Source organism: Alosa pseudoharengus, unplaced genomic scaffold (genome assembly GCF_046254945.1).
Source record: "Alosa pseudoharengus isolate Yale_2024_CS ecotype anadromous, Long Island Sound unplaced genomic scaffold, YU_APseudo_1.1 YU_APseudo_1.1_scf_12, whole genome shotgun sequence".
In the NCBI taxonomy this organism is placed as follows: Eukaryota; Metazoa; Chordata; class Actinopteri; order Clupeiformes; family Clupeidae; genus Alosa; species Alosa pseudoharengus.
The window spans coordinates 40,912,309-40,925,823 of NW_027468587.1; the positions used below are offsets into that span (position 1 = coordinate 40,912,309).

General features: G+C 39.3%; 1 long non-coding RNA gene across 1 annotated transcript; it reads left to right on the forward strand.

Moving 5' to 3' along the window:
- Nucleotides 1-8,831: 8,831 nt before the first annotated feature.
- On the forward strand, nucleotides 8,832-12,928 carry LOC143119613 (uncharacterized). Its single transcript, XR_012986312.1, has 3 exons — nucleotides 8,832-9,216; nucleotides 10,845-11,121; nucleotides 11,677-12,928. It is a non-coding gene; the product is annotated as an uncharacterized LOC143119613 (long non-coding RNA).
- Nucleotides 12,929-13,515: the final 587 nt, after the last annotated feature.

Below are 13,515 nucleotides of genomic sequence, written 5' to 3' on the forward strand. Positions count from 1 at the left end.
TTGTGCTGTAGATAGGGACTCCCCATGTCAAAAACAACCATGTCTACGTTAAATAAACATAAGTTAACATAAAAAATGGCTATATTTACAGTAATTGAATTGAACATGGCATGTTGATTAGCATGTCTCCACCGTCTATAACCTTGTATGTCAGGGGATGAAACTGACCTTAACCTTTGACCCCATGGCCCTGAGTCCCTAAGTTCATCTAACTTGTATATACAATAAATGTACTAAAGTTAATGAAGATCCATCAGTCTGCTTTGGAGATATGAACCAAATACTGCATGTGAGTTATTTGTGTGACCCCTTGTAACCTTGACCTTTGACCTCAAGACCTAAATTGTCTTGCCAGCTCTCTGACAACTTATAGTGGGTAAGTAGACCAAGTTTGACGAATATCTTTCAATTGGCTTAAGAGATATCAGCTAATATCAAAATGTACTAACATACGTTTTTGGCCCAAAATACATTGTGCCATGCTCCATTCAAAGCCCTATATATTTTTTTTGGTACAAATCTGCACTGTAGGCACCAGAAATTCTTCATCTACAGAAAATTACGATTCAAATGATACCAAATATGCTTTTGCTGTATTTACTAACACCTTTGACCCTTTTCTAGGCTAATTCGCTCAGACTAACTTCCAAAACTCCAAAGCTGCTTGCTGTCAGATTTGGTTCCGAGGGCACAAGTTCAGTGTATCAACAACACTCAATAACAGTTTATGTGATGTGTTAATCAATTAAATTCCCAACAATTTCACAACAGCTAGTTCTGGAGTAGGCCATTCAACTAGCCCGCTTGCTTACGACGAGACTCAGGCTGCGCAGTCGGCACCCGCTTCCTTATTTGGTTTTTGGGTTGCCAGGTTTTAGCCTATGACAAAACGGTTGAAATTGAAACTAAGTGATCGTGTATGTGTAGGGCAGTGGTCCCCAAACTATGGCCCGCGGGCCGAATACGGCCCGCCAACTCATTTTAGATTGCCCCCCAAAACATGCCCGTGGTATGTAGCATCTGGCCCGCACGGGAGTACGACATCGTCAAACTATAACCTCCGTAATTTCCCCATTAATTCTCTATGGTGTGTCTTTACAGTACACATGTAATACTCTTTTTGTCCACTGGTGGTTGTTTTGGCGCTGTTTCGCGTTTGCCATTGAAAACGGAATGAAATGTAGGCCTACTGTACCTGCAAACAATGTAAGAGGCCTATGCTGACTGCATCAGTGCTCAAAGTATTCTAAAAGTTTATCAATTATTCGTTAATAACTAACTAACTTCTATTCAAGTCATATTTCTGGGACTTTCTGGGATAATTGTTTCTATTTTTTATTCACACGTTCAAATGTTCATACAGAGTTCTCGTCAGGTGAGTGAAAGTTAGAATGGTGGTCATTTCAGATGTGTTTGCCAGCACTTCATAAAACTCTCATAGTTTGATAACTTTAAATTATTTGTAGGATATTGCTTGTTCACAACTTTTTACTTTTACTTTTTATTAGTATTATTTCATTTGAGCTACATTTTACACTGATATGGCATGGTGGCAACATAAACACAGCTAGCAATGGTTATTAAATTGCAGTAGCCTATTAAATGTAATGGAATATTCAATTAAGGTAGACTGCTGTTGTTCACAGCACTAAGCTATTTATGGTTGATATACTCCGAATCTCTGGCCCTCTCTTAGAGCCAGGCATAGTGAGCTGGCCCTCGGAAGAAAAAGTTTGGGGACCACTGGTGTAGGGTGTATTTCATACACAATCTGGCAACCTGAATGGATCAATGATTTTAAAATGAAGTTTGATGGCCATGTAAATTACGAGAGGGTGCTGGGAGATGACCTTGAAATACGGGAGAAACCCGGGAAAAACGGGAGTGTTGACAGGTATGACTAAAACGATAACGGCAAATCAAGTATTGTCCTAGCTAATATAAATGATGACATCGAAATATAAACTATAACGATAATGACATGAAGAATGATTTTGTTAGGGATCACTTTCAGTTAAGTTAATGAAGCCCCCACCCCCTGCCTGTCTCCCCTTGAGTCAAGCTAGCGACAAGTATATAGTTATAGAAACAGCGTCTCATACATTAAGAAGATGATCATGAAACTGAATTACCCTTCAAGGCAGAAACGGAAGAAGGAACTTCACAAGAATGAATAGCGGAACAGCAGTCGGGTAAACTTGTGTTCGTTCCTTGGTGTCAACAAATGATCTGAGTAGCCTATAACATTAAAGGAGAATTCCAGTGTGATATTGACCTAAAGTGTGTTGAAACATGATACCGAGTGTGAACGTATGCCTCATAGTTCATCTCGGCTTGTCCCCTGCACTCCAAAATCTGGTGCTAGTTAGCCGATGCTACCAACAGGTTTTCAAAGGGGGTACCTCAGGCATCAGCCTAGCCATGCAAATAAATCACCGTTTTACACCATTTACAAAGCTCAAAGTAGCTCCACACTTGGTAGACTTCCGAGGGCCCTGACATTTAAAACGAGACATTGAGAACTTTGAAAATGCACTGGTAGTTTATTTACAAGACGATTTATACAGACAGTACCTTCAGGAAGTTTTACCGTTCGCTGCCATCTTGAATTTAGTCACAATAAGTTGAGCGACGAGTACGAATGAACAGGTATGATAAGGGATCAGATTCCAAAAACAATTACATGTAAATGCATGGATTCCAGTTGCTGCTACTGGAAGCAACTGGAATCCATGCATTTCCACAGAATTATTTTTGGAATCTGATCCCTTATCATTCTTTACAGTGGGCATTACTTCAAATTGCCCGGCTTCACGCATGATTCGCAGGTGACCTCACGCACGATCACGCGACTTTAATTTGTATTTCTCCAGTGACGCTGCAACAACCCAAACAACCACCAGATGGCTCTTGTGAGCAGGGTGTCTCGTAAAAAGAAATGGAGCCTGGAAAACCCTACACAGACTTCACTACAGACTTTAGCAGACTGGTTTAGAAATAATTTAATAGCCAGAAATATGCGTGCCCTGCCCTGATAAAGAAATATTTGGTTAACTGCAAGTGAATCCCATTTGCAGCCGTAGAAGAAATGTATACGCCCTGGCTGTCAGTAGACGGGGGAGGAGCGCACAGTTTATGAATGCGCGATGCTGCAGCTCAGCGATTTAAAATGGCTCAAAACCACTTTGTATTTGTATTTTCATGAATCAAAAATTAAATTTTTAGTCAGATAATGAAGAACACGTCAGGTTCATTAAAAAGTATTTTCTATGCGTGACAAAAGGCTTCAGAGGGTGGGTTACAGTTAACACGATAGTACCCAAATGTCAATAGCCACAGAATGGACTTTGTTTGGTATGTTTTAGGAATCATTAGCCTACATGCTTTAGGTTACTTCAGGACATGGCCGCCGTCACCAGTATTGCCACAGCAATACTACTTTTCAAAGTAGGCTAGTATTGCCTGGCAATACTAGTTTTCATACATAAGGTTACAACATTGATCAATTGACTAATCAACATTAATTAGTTATTGGATGATATTAAAAAGAATCGGAATTATTTGTGGTTGACCTGGAAATTTCAACTTGGTGATCAAAAAGTTTTGGATTTCATGTTGACCGCGACTTCAGAGCATTGTTACGTGGTGTCAGTGTAAAGTTAGCTAGCCTAGTCTAACCACAGTAGGCTCACGTTAATTTAATGGACTTTGAGACATCTGTTTTGTCTTGTGACAAAGTCTCCTGGTTCAGTTGTTTCCAGTTTCATAGAAACAAGGGTGTTATATTTGCAGTAGCCTAACTACAAAATCCAACCTAATAACATTAGGCCTACCAAGGCATTGCGTTGATGTTTCTCCATTTCTTGTTCTCTTGACCTATCAGGCAGCCAGTGACGTTGGAAGTGGGGGTGCGGCCACCCCCGAAACGCACTAACACATTTTCCTTGTAGACATACCCATGGTTACACTAGGCAGGCAACTGTGCTCTGTTCCCAAAGCATGCTTTCTCTGTCTATGATCTGCAGGCTTATAGGGCCTCCTCGACGAGGAGATTGCTAGTGCGCGGATAATGTGCGGCAATTGAATGGTAGCCTATGGAACCGCGGACTAGGGATGTGCATTTCTGGCAAAAATACCATTCGATATTCGCTGATAAGTATTCGAATATTATTAGAAAATCGGTCAGTAAAGAACTCCCCCGCGCACGCACGCACACACAAACCTCGGATACACGCACACACAATGACACAGGGAGAGGTTTTTATGATTTGTATGAAATCGATCTGTTTAATACAACAGCTGTGCCATGAACATCAATTTATTTCAACATAGGCTTAGGCAGATAGGCCTAGTACATGCTCGAAAACAGATCACTATTTTTTTTTTTTCTGAACGCATGCATGACTGAACTAGACACGTAGGCCTATATGGAAACGATGGCCTATCGGAAACTGTTCATAACATTTTCAATATTTAAAAACTGCGAAATCATCTTCAGATCTTCAAAACTGACAATTTCATAATGTTGCCTCAAGCATTAATGATTTTAGGCTGCAGGAATGACTTTTTTTTTTTTTTTTTACAGGAATGACGGCCAGGCTAGGCTACAACATAAATTTGACGTCAAACTCATTAAAAAAAAAAAAACAATCTCTATTTATAGATGTATATTTACACCCATAGTTTCGTTATCAAAATTAAATGTTCATTCGAAAATGTGCTATCTATGCCATAATGATTTTAGGCTTATAGGTTTGACGATCATTGCCCATCCCTACCGCAGACCGAAAGAAAAATAAACATTTTCCTGATTAGAAAATATTTCTTAATTTAGTGTTATCAAATAAAGAGACATGCAATTAGGGGGTAGTAGTAATTAATAATAATAATAATAATAATAATAATAAGCTTTATTTGTATAGCACCTTTCATACACAGAATGTAGCTCAAAGTGCTTTACATTTGGAGCATGTACACAATACACAATATGAACACAATAATAGAGTCAGTCAGTCATTATCAATCACTTTCACTTTTCTTCATTGCTGTGGCCGTTTATGATCCAATCAGCAACATATCAGAAATATAGAAAATAACATGTAACACAGTTATTAGAGAAGAGTCAGTCATTCCCCTTTGTTGCTGTGGCCGCTTATGATCCAATCAGCAACATATCAGAAATACTATTATACTACTATGGATATATAAAGGCTTTGCTGACAAATGCCTAGGCTAACAAATGCTTAGGCCCCGTTGATGCGGACTCCAAGCAGCCAGCCTTAGCTTGTTCTTAGCATATGTTGCAATTATTTGACTTTATACACAGACATTCAAGACTGGCAGCCTTAACCCTTTACCCCCCACAAGCACGCCATATGGCAACTGTGGCAAGGAAAAACTCCCATATTCCAGGAAGAAACCTTGAGCAGAACCTGACTTAATAGGGGGAGCCCATCTGCTTCTGGCTGGCTGCGCCCTCCAATGGCAGCAGATGTAGAATAATCTGAAAAAGTAGTCTACAGGATAAGATGAGTTAACTAAAGGCTTTCCTATACAGGTATGTTTTCAGATATTTTTTAAAAATATTTACTGAACTCGCCTGCTTGATGTACAGAGGCAGGGTGTTCCATAGTTTTGGTAACCTGACCCTCGTCAGATGAATTTCGTTCCACTTAGCTCTGCCTAGCTTCACTCACATCCATCTGGGACCTCTCCATTGAGAGTGATTTCTGCAACCGACTTTATGGTTCAGCCAATCAGGACGCAGGGCGGAGTTTCATAGATGTGACGTAGTGGAGAAGCGACCGTGAGACTGTTATCAGCGTCACGGGTTGGCTTCGATGTGAGTGGTTGAAGTAGCACGTCAATAGATGACGGACAAGTGGCTTATTCAATCATATGCAAGCATTTTTTGATTAGGCCCAGCCTTCTGAAACACCATTCCAATGGATCGGTTCCAGATGGATGAGTGGAGCTAGGCGGAGCAAAATTCATCTGGCGAGGGTCAGGTTATAGTTTTGGGGCATAATGGATAAAAGCAGCTTCTCCACTTTGCTTGTGGAGCACTTTGGGTACAATTAAAAGATTAGAATTGGATGATCTAAGTTTCCTTTGTGGTTGATAAGATATTAAAAGCTCAGAGATATATGAAGGTGCTATGCCATTCAGAGCTTTGTGATGTCAGCGCTCATCCAATCTGCGCGTCTGCTGCGCAAGTTAAAGTGAACCACTGGAGATGGCGTGTGCAACAAACAACGTTATTTAAAACAATGAATGAAGCAGGTTTTGCTATCCATGAAAACAGCATAGAGACTGGTTAGTCTAATCCAAAAATGAAAATAACAGGTCTTTGAATTGACAAGCGAAATTAGACTGTTGTAGGCTATAGCCCAAGTTAAAAGTCAAATGGGCATAAGTCACGACTTGTTGAAACAGAGGTAAATATCGTAGCAAATAGCCTATGGTGATGGCACAGCCTTTAAACATTTAGCCTACTGGTATTTCACTCTCGCTGGAGTGAAGGCAGAACAGGCTGTTGCGCAAACAAATGAATTAGGGTGATCTGCATCTCCGTTCACCAAACGCTATGGTTTTGCTAACCCATTCCGCACAATAAATAATTTCTGAAAGGTTCATTGTTAACATGTGACATTTCTCCATGTGGGGTAGTGTCAATCAGTGAAGTGATAGCCTATTGCAGGTAGGCCATGTTCAGACAGATGACGGGCACTGCTTTCTCTGTTGGTATTTCTGTCCCTCAAAAAACTAGCCTGGGTGTTCCCATGCTGCCTTGCGCGCGATTTGATTCACGCTGCTAAGGCAGCCTGGAAACTACCGCCCTAATTTTTGCCTCAGATAGGGAACCAATCACAGAACAGGGGGGAAAGCAAGACGATGATGAGCTAATCACAGACGCATTTGATAGACATCCGTGGCACCCAATAAACGGATCTGGGCATTTTTTTCAAATACGAGAAAATTAACGTTTGGTTCCCAGACCACGTCTCATTGAGAAGTGGTGGCGCTAGCCAGGATATCAAAAAACTGTGTTAAAATGGTGTTTTTAGCAGTCAAAAACCAGCAGTGAAACCAACGCACCCCCTCTCAGAAAATGCTTCCCACGTCCCTAAATCCCGGCCATAATTTGAGGATTTACGGTAGGCTATTCATTCTCTATTGATGTCGAGCCCCCCCCCCCCCCCCCCCCCCCAATTGGGCAAAAAAATTGTCAATACTACTTTCAGACAAGTGATGGCACCTCTTCAGCAGATTTTGTTAGTTTATTTTGAGCTCCTTAAAATCACATACAATCCACTTGGCTTCATAATTAGAGCTGCAGCAGATGCCACACAGCTCAGAATTGATCATTACAAACTGTGTTCATAGACATAAACTGTTTGCTTTTGTTTTACTAATGATTAAAAAAGAATATAAAAAAAGTCAGTTTGGGTTTTCGAAACACATATTTGAATGGTAGGCTATGGATACATTACTTGAGCTTAGGAAGCAAAAAATATATATTAAACCCTACAGCAAGTGGCCTGCCTTGGTAGGGACGTTTGAATCATGTAAATCTGGCATCAAATCAACTGAAACACTTCAAAATAAACGTTCAAATAAATCCCAGAGTTCGGTTTCGTTAAGGTTGCATTATTTACCTAATTTACATCTGCATTGGATGACTTTTTTTACTTTTACTTTACTGCAAGGGACCGAAATCCTATTTTTAATCTATTTCCGTTTCTATCTGTTTCGGGCCTACCCGCGCTTTTCCTCCTCTCTCAAGTTTAAGGATTTTAAGGCTATTACGCATAGGCTACTCAATGGTGCTATTTCACACACATTATAGCGACCCCCACTCACCGGGGCTAGGTGGAAGGTGTTAATAGCCGATTGGCGTAGCCTACAGTGGACCAGGGCTGTCAAAATTGCTCAAAAATGACGTTCGAATTTTCCCTCTAAAATAAACACATGTATTCTAATATATTCGAATATCTAGACTATATTATTTGCGCATTATGTCAATGACACGCATCACGTCATCTGTTTTTTACTTTTTGGAAACTTTTGAATTAACTGAAAGAAGATAAATATTTTTCGTTAGTTTTGGAAGTTTATTTTTACATAGCCTACAATGGCCAGTTCCGACAAAGCCGAAATTAGCCTACTCCTTTTGAAACAATGAGTGAGCAGGCCGCACATTTGTATGGTTATATTGCTTGACAGGGGGGGATCCCAAGCAGCTTTCATCCATAAGGCTACTTTAAGAACATTTCCTAATTCACCCGGCACTGATATTCAAAATGTTGAAAACTATTTTGGCATACAAGCAGTTTAATTAAATGTAATTTTCGTTGTAAACAAATGGGCTACTTGTTGAGGCTTGGCCTCACAGATGCGCTTGTGCCTTAGATGGCAAGAAAAATCTTCACGTTATCTTCACGTTATAGGCCTATTAACTGACCGCCCGATTCATTTTGCCTTACTTTTGATTCATTTAGGCTAGGCCTGTTTATTAATTTATTCATCATCTTCCGTGCTTGTGTAGCGCACGCATTCTCAGACCTGTCACCTGTCACTCATCATCGTAAGGGAGGTGTTTGAAATTATTCCTGTGTTACAATCATCAGCCAATCAAGGTGGTCACTTCAGTCAAGCTCGAGTAATGACGTCATCCAGCAACAACGACTCACTCTTCAACGTGATCACAAAGCTATGGTAGTAAACCCATGTACGAAAAGTTGTGTCACGATAGATGTACGATTTAATGCGTTGTTAACCACACCCCATTCTCCACGGTCTTTCCGCCATATTGGATCTCTAAGGCATTTTTTCTAAATGAAATTTACTATTGATTTAATTGTACTGATAGTGGATCATTTACTGTGTTTCATATTATGAATGACTACAATTTTGAAACGAAGATCAATTATATCATAGGTTTCTCATGGTAAATGAAATCATGAGTCATGACTCATCATAGTTTGTGTTTGCGAAGGTGTTTCTCCGGCAGATTTATTAGCACTAAAAGCTAGCAACTGGATTATGTTATGTACGTCAATGCGTCAGAACCGGTCAGAACGCTTCTGGAACGTGAAGTGATGACGAGGTATGTAAACAGGAAACGGCGAAGTGCCCCAGTGTGAAGGTTGCTGTCATGTGACACACGCCACCACAAGAAAGCGGAAACGCATCGTAGAGCGAGAGCCATGTGGGGTAAGTTAAACTACGTAAATTTAATAAATAATAATAATGTTGTTGTTGTTGTTGTTTTTTGTTGTTTCGAACAAAATATAGGGATACTTATCCTGACCAAAACTTCTTCATGCTGTAAAACGACTAGAATCACACGAATTTAGTGCAATTTTCCTAGTACAATTCAATGTCTTATAAGGGTAAAAGACGTGGACAAATACGTGATAATTAGCCAAATAAATCATTGTTCACGACACGTTATGGTTAAATTATCGAAATTAGTGCGATGGTGATACAATCCTGCTTTTCAATTAGTATACATGGTGTTTGACATTAAATTATAAGCAGGTCAGTTTCACGTAATAAGCTATTTGTTTCTTTGGGTCTTGGTAATTCATGCGACAAATTCTGTTATAGGCTACTACCATTTTTCTGAAAAACAAAGCAGTACAACAACATTTCTATCTCCAAAATAGTGCATTTCTGCAGTGTACTACGTAGTGCAATGCAGCTTTTAATGTCCAAAGTAGCCTATACTGTATTTTCCTGCATAAGAACTAAAAATACTCCTCCAAAACTACAGTGTTGACACTTGAAGTTGTGGAGTTATAGTTTAGTAGCCTATTCTAGTATTTGAATAAATACCAACACCAGTGTTACCCTTGTCTCACCTATATACAATATATGTCTATGAATTGCAGTAGTGATAAAATGAAAAAAGGAAAGAAAGGTGTCCTGATGTGTTGTTTAGCAGTGTTGGGAGTAATGCATTAAAAAAGTAATGTAATTACAGTAATGCATTGCTTTTTGCTGTAATGCAGTAATTTAAGGCATTACCAATACAATTTCAGTAATATTTTACTCGGTACAATTCTCAGTAACTGAATTTACTTTGCTTTTTAATCCAAAATTGAGAAATGCTTAATTGGTACCAGAGAAGATTAACCAAGAATTAAAAAAGTCATCTATGCTGGTCCTGGAATTTGATTGCCTTGTTTAGAATTTGAGTTATCTCTGCCATTCATGCAACAGATCTAACATGGTTAGGCTATACTTCTCATTTCAAGCAGTGAGAATAACTAAAATGTTGCTTTTACAGACAAAGATCGTAGCCATTATTCTCAAACTATTTGCATTAAGTCTACACCACTGTAAGTGGAAGGAAAGGCAACCAGCAATGGTGAGAACCATTTAAAGTCAACATACAATTTCACTATGGCTATATTTTACTATATTAAGTTGTGAGTGACCTTTGGCCTTTGGGGCCTACATTGTCCCATAAGCCATAACTGCAACCATTATATTGTTATTTTGTTAGCCTTAAGCCTAGCTCAGTCATTATGCCATACCACATCACCTCCTGCCGTGTAATGAGCTGCATTGAACACATGAAGATCTATTGAGAACACCAAATCCATATTTCCTGTTATTTTGGTGAAAGTAATGTAAGCGTAGTGTAATGCCTTACAATTCAAAGACAGTAATATTGTAATGTAACAAATTACTTTGAGATGACAGTAACAAGTAATAAATAATGCATTACGCTTTTGAAGTAACTGGCCCAACACTGTTGTTTAGGGATGGTCCTGTAATGTTTTCTCGACATATCTTTGTCTTTTTTTTCCTCCCCTTTACTTATGTTTTCACAGATCCTTGCTCCTGATATCCTGATGTATGGGTTGCATTTCATTATATGACTCCAACAGAACACTCACAGAAAGGAGAATGGTGTCAAACTACAAGACAGCCAGCATGTAAACAAGGCCTTGTTTGTCCTTGTTTGGCTACTCATTTGTTTACTTCCTGAAGAGGCTGAAGCATGCTGGCCTTGACACCTCAGTCCTTGCTTCCATTAACAGCTGTGTTATGGAGCGCATCCTCACATCATGATCTACTGCAGCGGTGGACAGAGAGGACAATTGGCAGGTATTTTACGTCACTTTTACATTACTTTTACTGTGATTTTGCTATGGTAGATATGGTTGTTGCTGTGCTAAATATAAGCCCATGTTGTAGATTGTACAATTCATACATTTTGGCCTATTAAGGCGTACATAGGCCTACATTGTAGATCGAGAAACCGACTGTACAACTGATACATTTTGGCCTATACTATTAAGGGACAGCTGAATTGACCACCTAAACTATATATTTTCTGAAAGCCTATAGCCTCTAGATGTCAATTAATATCAATTAAGACATGTCCCACTTTCCTACTTACTCTGGCATATCATAAGGCATACACAGGCCCATATTGTAGAGCGAGAAACAAATTGTTCAGCTGATACATTTTGGCCTACACTAGTAAGGGACAGCTGATTCAACCACCTAAACCATTAACATTAATTAGGCCGTGTTCCACCTCCTGAAATACTTTGGCGCACTATTTTAAAGGCATAGGCCTGTGTTGTATTGGTGAACTTTAGTCATCAGTATGTTTTAACATGTCTTTCTATGTACACTTTTATTTCAAATTTCCAGGTTGTCAGCTGTTGTCAGGCTCATCACCAAAGCAGAAAGACATAGTGAGACCAGACATGCCAGGAAGGAGCAAGGCACAGGCCAGGAAGGAGCAAGGCAAAGCCCAGGAATAGATGGCCGCCAGCTATAGAAGGACTGAGAATAGATGGGTGTCTAGATTGTTTTGCAAAATGGGTCTTCTACACATGATGCTTGTCAAGCACTGCTCATTGACTGGCCAGGGGTCCTCTGTATTGTGGCCACTGCTCAAAGGGGCCACATGACTGTCTCAGAGTCCTCTACATCATTCCAGTGACGGGACTTCTGGCCTAGTCTGACAGGATGGGTCTTGTGTTACTGTGACCAGACGGCTCAACAATGCATCATTCTCATCCATGCCCTCATCGCCTCAAGACTGGAGTACTACAACAGCATTCTGTATGGTCTTGAAAAATATTATTGTTTTTATTATTATTATTATTATTATTATTATTATTATAAGTACAGGTCTCTCTGCACCCGAACCAGCAGGTTCAGAGGAAGCTTCTTTTCTGTGGCTGTCACCCGACTGGACTGTAGCTCTGTATCCCGGTGACCATCAACTAAGCCCCCAATACCCTATCCCACCCATAGTGTTATTTATTTACAAATGCACATACTGTAATTACAATTATACATAACCATATTCTACTGCTCTTCATACTATCCATCCTGAACATACACTTCTTACTACTCTTTTAATGTTACTGTTTCTGCACTACAATGGTACTGAACTGTTACCACACTGCACATACTGTAGCTGTACATACTGTACATATCTATCTTTATGGTTCATACTGAATATCTATATTTATTCTGTTTTTCTCATATGTTCTGTTAATACACTGCCCATATTTATATCTAATTTATATGACTCTAAACCACTTTCTGTAAACCAACTGCATATTACTGTCTACACGACACTATATTTCTTGTCCTGCTTATGCACCATCTGTCTATACTTTGTATATCACATTGCACTTTTGCTTTGTACAGGGTTCCCACGGGTCATAAAATTTCTGGAATATCATGGAATTTGTATCATTTTGGGGGCAAAGTCATGGAATATCAGGGAATTTTGTTGTAGTAGTTTATGATCTACTAGCCAAAATGCATAACATATTTCCAGACAGAATTGGTGTATATCTGGTTATTATCTTTACAGCTTGCTTGAGTAGCCCAACTGTGTTAATTCAATGCCTATTTATTCATCTCCCGCTCTAAAAAAGTAAAAGACTCTTGACTGCTATGCGGGTGCTCTGAAATCATTGGTCGTTATATTGTACTACTCATTATATAGTAAGTCATGGAAATTCAGGTGTTTTGTCAGGGAAAAGTCATAGAATTTTACATTTGACTTACAGTGGGAACCCTGTTTGTACTTTTACTCTGCACAATGACAATAAAGTTGAATCTGATCTAATGTAAATTATTATTTAGTGCCTGTAGTGCTGCTTTGTATTAGCATACCTTTGCTGTTTGTTTTATGTGTATTGGACAACCCCCTGTTTAAAGCAATCACAAACTTACATATTTTGATTGACCTTGATACACAGATGTGTGTTGTGCTGAATTAAACTGAATTTCACTTATCTTAGGTGCTGTGGGAATTTTGATGCACAAGAAATCTTCAGAAATGGCCGTTCAGAGATCATTTTTTTGACAGATGTTGACCAACAAAAGTTCTTAAATCATACACAAACCATTAAAACATCCATATTTTGATTGATTATGATACACAGAGGTGTGCTGTGCTGAAATAAACCCAATTTCACTGCTCTTGCCTGCCATGGCAAGTTTGATGCACCGGACATACTCAGA